General features: G+C 35.8%; 1 protein-coding gene across 6 annotated transcripts in view; it reads left to right on the top strand.

Moving 5' to 3' along the window:
- Adipor2 (adiponectin receptor 2) overlaps positions 1–9988 on the top strand; it is a 90211-nt gene that overhangs the window by 62757 nt on the left and 17466 nt on the right. The gene's annotated exons all lie outside the window — the stretch shown is intronic.

Genomic DNA, 9988 nt, shown 5'->3' with positions numbered 1-9988 from the left:
TCTTTTTTTTTTTTTTTTTTTTGTGGACCTGGGGTTTGAACTCAGGACCTTGTGCTTGCCAGGCAGGTGCTGGCGCCACTGAGCTAAACCTCCAGCCCCAGACAGGTCTTTTAATATGGAGATCTTGATGGGACCAGCCAAAGGTTATGATATGCTAGTTTAGAATTCTTGGATCAAAAATACTCAGTTTGATAATTTTCTTTGTGAACAATTTTTTTTCCTAAGACGCTGATTGAGCAGTTTATTGTTCAGTTAAATGAAAATTTGAGAAATCTTTAAAAATATTTATGAATTTTTATTTAGTGTTCTGTATCCTTATTTTCCTGGGTAAGAAATTTTTTTTCTTTTTTCCTTTTTTTTTCGTTTGGTTTTTGAGATAGGGTCTTACTATGTAGTTCAGGCTAGGCTTGAACTTCCAGTGATCCTCCTGCCTCAGCCTCCCAAATGCTGGGATCATAGATGTGTGCCACCATACTGGGCTTGAGCAAGAATTACTTGAAACAGTCATTATACTGACACAAGCTTAGTCTGCATAATTAACCTATGTGAATGGAGTTCTCAGATCTCAATACCATCTATAAAGGCAAACAAATTTTAATCAAATACGTGCTGTCCCCATCCCTACATATTTACCATTTCGTGACCATTTTTTTTCTCTTATAATTGTGGAAGGTCGATGGTATTATGATTGCGGGTCTCTGTGACACTTTGTGTACTAACTTGTACTAGTATTTCAATGTATCACATGTTTTGCTGCTGTCCTAAAAGTGCCTGAAGCTTCAGTTGAATTGAGCTACTCTCTTCCTCAGAATGATAATTTTGCTTTTGCCCCTTGTTCATTTTCCTTTAACTCATTTTTACAAAATTGCATTCTTCATGCAGCTTTCCCTGAGTACCACAAACCGTAGTAATACCTTATTTTTGTGATAGCCATTTGTGTGGCTAATTCAGCCCATTTTTAGATTGTAAGCCAGTGGAGGGTGGAGACTGTAATATATTTTGTTCATCTTACGCTTAATTGTTTTAGTGAGTCCTTGTTAAATCTGGATTACCATATTGGATTGAGTTGGGTTAAAACATACTCCCAAACATACAAACTTCTGAATAATTTTCATATTAGACTGACCTTAAAGTCATCTTTATTACTCTACAGCTCTTTGTCTTTCCAAATGATAAAATGTACTGTAGATAATTCTTATTTTAGGCTGTACTTTGAACCAGGTCATCAGGGTCAAGTATCATTGTGTTTTGGAATACAATAGTTTCATCTCTATACAGTCTTCTTACAGATGGACTTCATTGAATGTAGGAGAAAAATATTTTTAAATGTCTTTATACTTCAAAGCATTGATGTTTTCAAGTTTAAATATAGTGATTTACTTGTAGAAAACATCAGAGAAAATGTTATGCCTTATTCAAGGCAATTTCAGTTTTGATTGTTTTATTATTTAATTTTTCACAATGTCCTATTTCTTTCTTTCTTTTTTTTTGGTACCGGGGATCGAACTTGGGTCCTTGCACTTGCAAGGCAGGCAACAGAACCACTGAGCTAAATCCCCGGCCCCTATTTCTTCCATAGTTTGTTTTGCTGAAGATGTGGTAAGAGGTATGACAACAAAAGAACATAGCATGTGTTTATTTAGTGCTTGCATGTGATCATTTTAATATTGATTCAGTTTATTGTTGGAAAGATCTTTAGGTGCCGTTGTGGTTTGTGACTGGTAAGTTGAAATAGTAATTGCACTTATGGTAAGGTAGTTCTTTGGAGTTAATACTGGAAAACAGATACTATTGTAAATAGTACCTGTTGTAGCTTTCTGAACTGTCAGTGTGTGGCAACGCTGTAATCCTGCCTGTGTACCTTAGGGAAGGTATTTTTTATTCTGTGTCAAATTCAACTCTACCATGTTGTTATTTTTTTCTTTTGTTTCTGTTGTTTGAGACAGGGCCTTGCTGTGTAGTTCAGGGTGGTGTTGAACTCACAATATATATAGAACAAGTCAAACAGTAACAAATGCTGGTGGGGTTGTGGGGAGAAAGGAACCCTTCTTCATTGTTGGTGGAAATGCACTGGTGCAACCACTGTGGAAATCAATATGGAGATACCTCAAACAAGTAGGATTAGAAGTCCCATTTGACCCAGCTATTCATCAGCTGGGTGTCTTCCAAAAAGAAATCATACCGCAGTGATATTAAGTGCACCCATGTTTATAGTGGCACAGTTTGTAATAGCTAAAACTTGTAAACAGCCCAGTTGCGCATCAATTGGAGACTGGATAAAGAAGATATGGGTTTTTTAAAAAAATAAAATAAAATGGAGTACTACTCAGCCATAAAGAATGAGAAACTAGAGAAATTTATAGCTAAGTGGATACACATTGAAGGCATACTCAAGTAAAATTAATGGGACACACGTGTAAATACTGAATGCTTTCTCTGGTATGAAAAACTAAGGATCAAAACATAATTGATATTGTGAAATAGGAAGAAAATGTCTAAAGGAGTAGGGGAAGTAGGAGGGTAGGGGAAAGGAAAAAAAATATGAGAAATGGAAAAACATGGAAACACAGTCTTTGTAAATAGGGAATTGTGGAAGCGCTGAAGGGAGGGCAGGGGAGTGGGGGAAAAAATAAGAACCAATATACATCATGTAAAGGTACAACATCTAATGATGAGTGTAACTATTGTATACCTAAAATGTACTAATAAACTTAATGGAAATAAACAAACAAACAAAACAATATTTAGAGCATGCTGGCCTTGATTTCATGGTGCTCCTCTTGCCTTAGCCACGCAAGTGCTAGAATTACAGGTATGCACCACCACACCCAGCTATTATGTTATTCTTACTTGTTATCCTTGTCTAACTTAGGAAACTGTGTTTATAACCACCATACCGTGTGGATCCCTAATTATGAACTCCATAATGTTTGAAACCAATGAATAGCTAATAATGGACTTGGATTTTAGGCATTTATTCTTTGAGGGTACATTGCTTTATAGGATGGTGGGAATTGGAAGTAATACTTAGTAAATCAATAGACTTAGTAATACTTTGTTCTTCTAAAAGAAACATTCTTTTATAAAAAATCTGAAATTTTGTTGAATTGGCAGTGTGGATAAAAGTATCTTCACTGCAACATATGTATCTGATTGCCAATTTTAGTTATGTACTCTGGACCATTGGAGATGGATTTATTGGTGTTATTTATTAATAAAAGTACTGTCAAGGGCTGGGGATTTGACTCAGTGGTTCCACTACCTGCCTTGCAAGTGGAAGGTCCTGAGTTCAATTCCTGGTTCCCCCACCCCAAAAAAATGTACTGTCAAGAGGATATAGTTACAAATCTTAGAAATATAATCAGTGAAATTATTCTTCTCTATATGGGCTGGTGTTCCGTTAAATTAGATTAGGTTTTTAGATCAAAAAGGCAGTTGTAAAGATAAAAAGTGAACAATGACTATGCTTGAGTTTTAGATATCATGGTTTCTGTAAGGTAACACCAGTGTCTCAGCAACCTGGCTCAGATTGCAGTTGTTGTGGCACCCTTGTCAGTAACTGCATAAAGTATAAGACTTCTGTTTTTCTATTAACTTTTCAGTCCATAGATGACCACACATATAATAGATGTTTATCTTTTTAGTGCCGATCATGTCACTTCTTTCAAAGACTCACTGACTGCCTGGTTATTGCCATTGATAATTCAGTAAATGCGTAGACAGTAAAGTGTATAGTAATGTTGCTTCTTTGTCTCCCAGTAATAAACTCAGATGACTTTACAAAAATAGATAATCAAAACAAGAGAATTGACCAACAAAGATAAAAATTAAGCAAATAAATGAAGATGGGGAAATAAGTCAAACAGTAATGGAGTTATAGAGGAAATATTTGCCATTGATAATATTGGCAGACCACTATTTACCAGATAGGCAGACAGAAGATTTTAGTGAAGGCAAGCTTGGTGGCATGAGTGGGTAGTGTTTGCTGGCCACAAAAAAAAAAAAAAAAAAAAAAAAAAAGTCACTTTAAACTCTGAAAGATATTTTGTGACTTGAAAATACAAAAAATAAATGATCCACACCTAAAAAGGCATATACCATTTACCAAGGCACAGTAAAGGCACTCAAAACTTTAAATTACATAAGAAGACAAATATTGTTCAGACTTCTCCTGATAAAGTTGTTTGTTTGCTTTGGGGTTTTTTTTTGTGACAGGGTCTCTGCTATATAGTTCAGACTGGCCTTCAACTCACTGTGTAGCCAAGGCTGGCCAACTCAGTGATTCTCTGCCTCAGCCTCCCAAGTGCTGGGATTACAGGCCTGTGCTGCCACAGATGGCTTCTGATAAGTATTTTTTAAATGGCATAGTAGTAAATACTAGTTTTTAATTTTTCATTTCCCTACACATTTAAAACTGATACTTTTTAATTTAATTAAAAAGGTTTTTTTGAAGTACTGGGGATTGAATCCAGGGTCTCAGTATGTGCCAAACAAATGCTCTACCATGGAGTTATACCCTGAGCCTTTAAAAAATTTTTTTATTTTGAGAAAAGATCTCACTAAATTGCCCAAGATGTCCTTAAACTTGTGACCCTCCTGCAGACTCCTGAATATTTGGGATTGGATTACAAGCATAAGATCATGGAATAGTACTTTCTCCCATTGACTATTAGAGTGATTTGCATGGTTTTCCTTGGCACAAATCATTTGTACTGTCCTGTACAACTGTGCCAAGCAAGGCCTGCTATATTTGCTCTGGTCTGTGCTAAATGTCAACCCCTGCCCCCTGCCAACAGGGCAGTTTCATAATTAGAAAACAGTGTGAATGTAGTAGATAGAACTTGAACTTTGGAACTACCTTTGTGGGTGTGAACTTCTTACTCTGGCATTTTCTAGGTGTGTGACCTTAAACAAATCATCTAACACCTGGGTCCTCAACTGTAGCATAGTAGCTGCTTAATTTGTACTTTTTATTTTTTTAAAGACGGTCTCCCTACGCAGTTCAGGCTGGACTTGAACTCAGTAATCCTCCTGCCTCAGCTTTCCAAGAGCTGGGATTATAGGTATGTGCCATCATACCCCACCCCTTTTAAATTTTTTGAGTGAATGTTTACCTTTTAGCTCTGGCTAACTAGTAAGCACTTAGTAATAACTTACTCATTACTTGTATCTTTCACGGTAAATAACAAAATATTTTTTTTCTGATAGGAATTCATAATGTTCTGTGGCATTTATGTTAGTTATAAAGACCCTCTCTGACCTCTTTTTAGAGCAGGGTTATTCAACTGTTGTGACACTTTATATGTATATAACCAGCACACAGCCACCACGCAGCTCTTCTGTCTGTGGGCTTCAGCTCTGGGTCATTCTAAAGGCTTTGGAAGTGGCTCTTGGTTCCTAATAAAATTGATCATGGTGAAAAAAGATCTCCATTATGCCCTTATGTTAGTAAGCTACCTCTACGCCATTACCATTTTCTGTCTCCTATCATTTTTTAAAAGTATTACATGTTTTCAGTACATGATCATGGGAAGCCAGTACTTGTGCATAACACATCTTAATTATTTTTACTTCCCCTCCTCTCCTTGCTGCCCCCCTCCATCTCTTGGTCACCTTCCTTTCTGACTCCTACCATAATGGATTTCTCTTACCTGTTTCTTAAGTAATAAAAATGGAATTATGCTCAACATGTTTTTACTACTCATCCATGTTGGTTTGCATGTATGTAGTTCTTTTTATTACTGAATAAATATTACATTAAATGAATATGTCACTTATTTATAGATTCTTTTGAGGGGTCCACAATTGAATTGTTGCAGGGTTTTGATTATTATGAGTAACACTGCTATGAACTCTCCTCCCAATCTTCATTTTTATTGTAGTACAGTACATTATAGAATATAAAAGCTGTCATTTAAACCATTTTAAAGTATACAGCTCATTAGCACTAAGTACATTCACGGTATTGTGTGATCATCACTATTCCTCCAATTTTTTATTACTCCAAGCAGAAACTCTGTACTTCATTCCTCTTCACCCCAGTGTGTGGAAATCTCACATCTACTTTGTGTCTCAGTGAGTTGGTCTATGCTAGATACTTCATTTAAGTGAAGTGCTACAGTACTTGTCCTTTTGAATATAGCATCTTTGACTTGGCATAGTATATGAGAGGGTCATCCATGTGGTAGTGTATATCCAAGTTACATTTCTTTTTATGGCCAAGAAATTGTCTATTTTATGCCTTTGCCACATGTTATTTATTGGTATATGGATGGACATTTGTTTCCTTATCGTTTTTAGCCTCATGCCACGTTTATTTTTTGTAGCAGCCCTGGTAAATTGCCATATTCTAGGATTTTGTTTTGTTTTTTTTCAAAAACAATTAACTTTGTGTTAGAAGACCTTATTCTTACTTTTCTCTAGCTTACTGCTGTATGTTGTTTGCATGTTTCTCTCCAGTAGGTTGTGATACTCTACCTTACTGTACTTAGTACCTAGCCATGTTAAAGATAATCATTTATGTACTACTTCCTGAGTTTCAGGGCCCATGGTAGTTTTTTTTTTTTTAACTCATTATCTTTAATTATCAAACAGACTTGCAGTGTGGATATAATATTGTTAAAGCCTTTTTTATGACTAAAGAAACTGAAGCTTAGAAAGATTGTAAATTTGCCAAAGAATATTGGATGTATCAGTAATTGTCTTCAAAATTCACTCTTAATCCATTTTAGCATTTATGGCAAGCTACCTATTCCTGAAATATACTTAACATATAGACGGTGCTCTTGATTCCTCACTGGTGTTCATCCTAGATTATAGATTCTACATTCTTGGTATACTTCTGCTTCCTTTCAGTAAACATGTGTTAGTACTGCTGAAGACACAAAGCTATTCCTTGTTCCTCTTCCCTTCCTATGATTGGTTGAACCGTTTCTCTTTCCTATAAATCTGTATGATAGCATATGCCTAGTGGAAGAGGCAACTGTCTTAATTTTCCTTCTTGAAGGGAGTATTAAGTATGTGAAGTATCTTTTCTCTGACTAGTGAGACTAACCTACCTTCTTCTATTGGTAATCCCCTGTGAATCCTCATGCACTTTCCCTGATATTCAGAATTACTGATTATAAGTAAATCCCCTGATGTTTCAGATTGTCTGCATTTCTACCAGATTTTACTTATGATAGTAGAGGAAGCATTTAGCTATAGTCTGTCTTAGGTGCCTATTTGTAGTTTTGAAACCACTAACATAATTTATTTGTGTAAGAATAAAGATTGAATTCCTACTTTTCTTTGTGAATCCAGTACATGCTGAACATACATAAATATTTGCACTATTTTATATATAATTTATAATCAATCACTAATCATTTCAAGCTGTTGCCTGTGTTCAAGTTTCATATAACTCATGTTTTAATGGAATTAAAAAAATTTTTTTGAGACAGCATCTCACTATGTAATTTAGGTTGGCCTTGAACTCACCGTGTAGTCCATGCTGGCTTTGAATTTGCAGCAGTCCTCCTGCCTTAGCCTCCCAGGTGCTGGAATTACACTGTGTGCCATCTTATCTGGCTTTAAATTTTATATTTAATTAGGCACAACATTTAAAAAAATCTTTTAAAGTAGTCATTGATTTAGCTGCTATATATGTATGTTCTGGAAGCCATCGTGAAGAAGATAAGCAGACTTGTAAGTTTAATTTAGGCAGTGATACACTAAAACAAAACAAAACACAATCCAAATTAAAACAATGTAAGACAAAAATAACCCACAAGAACTATAATCTGTTATCTTTCAGATGTCTGTTTTAGTTGTCAAGGGGAAGGGCACAGAGGTAAGTGCTGAAAGGTTCAGGAAAGGAGACAGATGCTATATATATATTCTCTGGTGACAGTAGGTTATTAATCTGAGGAGGAGTAGAAACTAACTATAATTGAAAGCTTTCCACAAGACTACCATACCTAACACATAGTGATCTGCATGCCTGAGTGCCTATAATCCCAGTACAAGGAGGCTGAGGCAAGACGATCATGAGTTCAAGGCCATCCTGGGCTACAAAGTGAGTTCAAGGACTGCCTGAGCTACCTGGTGAGACCCAGTCTCCAAAAAAAAAAAAAAAAAAAAGTCATGGAGTTGATATAAGCAACAATGTTTCTGGATAGGGCTGGTAGTAATGAAAGATTGAGAAATACTAGATTAGGGTAGTTAGGGAAGAGTTGTAAAGACAATGTTGGGGATTGGCATTGAAGCAGAGGTAGGTAAGTTTTAGGTAAGCAAACAGAAGAATATACTTTTTTAGAGTCAAAGATCATGTTGCATAATATCCTCTAGTTAGTATATTTAAAAAATGAAGAGGAAGAAAAGAAAATCTGTTTCTTTTAAATTTGTTCAGATTCAGAGTACTGTGCCAAGATTCCCTATTGCTTTTGCATGTTCATTCTTACTCATTTAGTTTCAGATCAGAGGTGAGGATCAGTTTTTTTATGCAGTCATGTTAATGGCACTGTTTGTCTAGTAGACTCTTGCTTAGATGTGGAATTACAGGTCTCTTGTGCTGTCATCATTCATTGAGTTACAATCATACAGAATTTTAGAGATGGAGACTGTAGAGATGGTTTAAATTAAAATTGAGGGAGATTGAGAGACCTGCTTAAAAAAATCTATCAGTGTTAGTGGTAGAACCAAGGCCTGCTACCTATATTCCTAACTTCCTGTTCGTTGCCTTCATAGTACTTTGCCTAAACTACGAGTGGTCTGGAAGAATGGTCTAATTTTAGTAATTTAATCCTTAAAATATTATCAGATTAAAGGGGCCCATCGACTGGAGACTGGATAGAAAAGATGCGGTTTTCCTATAAAATGGAATACTACTCAGCCATAAAGAAAGAGAAACTAGAAACATTTATAGTTAAATGGATGCACATTGAGGCTATACTCTTTTTTTTTTTTTTTTTTGAGACAGGGTGTCACTATGTTGAGTTGAGACTGATCTGGAACTCACTATAGCCCAGGCTGGTCTCAGACTCACAGTGATCCTCCTGCCTCAGCCTCCTGAGTGTTAGGATTACAGGCGTGCACCACCACTCCTGGTTATGGCTATATTCTTAAGTGAAATAAATAGGACATACTTGAGTAAATACTGAATAGTTTCTCTGGTGTGAAAAACTAAAAGTGTAAATAAGGTTCAAATGGTGTAATTAGGAGTGTGAAATAGGAAGAAATGGCTAAAGGGGAAGTGGAAAGGGAGGGGAAAGGAAATGAAGGAAAAGAAAAAATGTGAAAAAGTGGAAACAAAGTCTTTGTAAATAGGGAAGGGTGAAGGGAGGGGAGGGCAGGGGTATGGGGAAAAAACAAGAACCAAGATGTATCATGTAAAGGTACAAGATCCCAATGATAAATGTAACTGTATTGTTTGCTTTAAATGTGCCAATAAACTTAATGGAAAAAAATATTATCAGATTGTTACTTTTTGCTCCAGGTTTCTGGACTAATTCTTAAAGGATGTGGATTTTTTTTTTTACATTTCTATTTTATTATCTTTAACCTTGCTTGGGTGATTTATTTAACCTTCTTACCAAATATGCTTATATGTTAAATGAGGATGAAGATACTTATTGAATAAGGTGGTTATTAGGATTAAGCTGGATGACCTCTGTAAAGCCCTTTCCTCTGTGTTTGTTAAAAATCAAGTAAATGTTGGATGAGTGTGTTAGATCAGTGGCAGAGCACTTGCCTAGAATTTAGATGGCCATGGGTTCTTTCTCCAGCACCACCTTAAGAAAATGTTCTCTCATCTTTTGTCCCTAGAATACTTACCACATTATATTACAGTTATTTTATATGTACCAGGTGGGATTCTTGGAGATTTTCCCCTCAGTAATTTCTCAGTTTTATATAATACTGTGTGAAAATTATTCCTAATGATTCCTAAAACCAAAAAGAAACCAGTAAATCTACTCCAGCAATTTTCTACTGAAACAAACATAGGGGT

This window comes from Fukomys damarensis, unplaced genomic scaffold (genome assembly GCF_012274545.1).
Source record: "Fukomys damarensis isolate Sample0158 unplaced genomic scaffold, DMR_v1.0_HiC HiC_scaffold_5, whole genome shotgun sequence".
NCBI lineage: Eukaryota > Metazoa > Chordata > Mammalia > Rodentia > Bathyergidae > Fukomys > Fukomys damarensis.
Note: the sequence above shows the minus strand (reverse complement) of the source record. Positions and strands in the feature narration are given on the sequence as shown.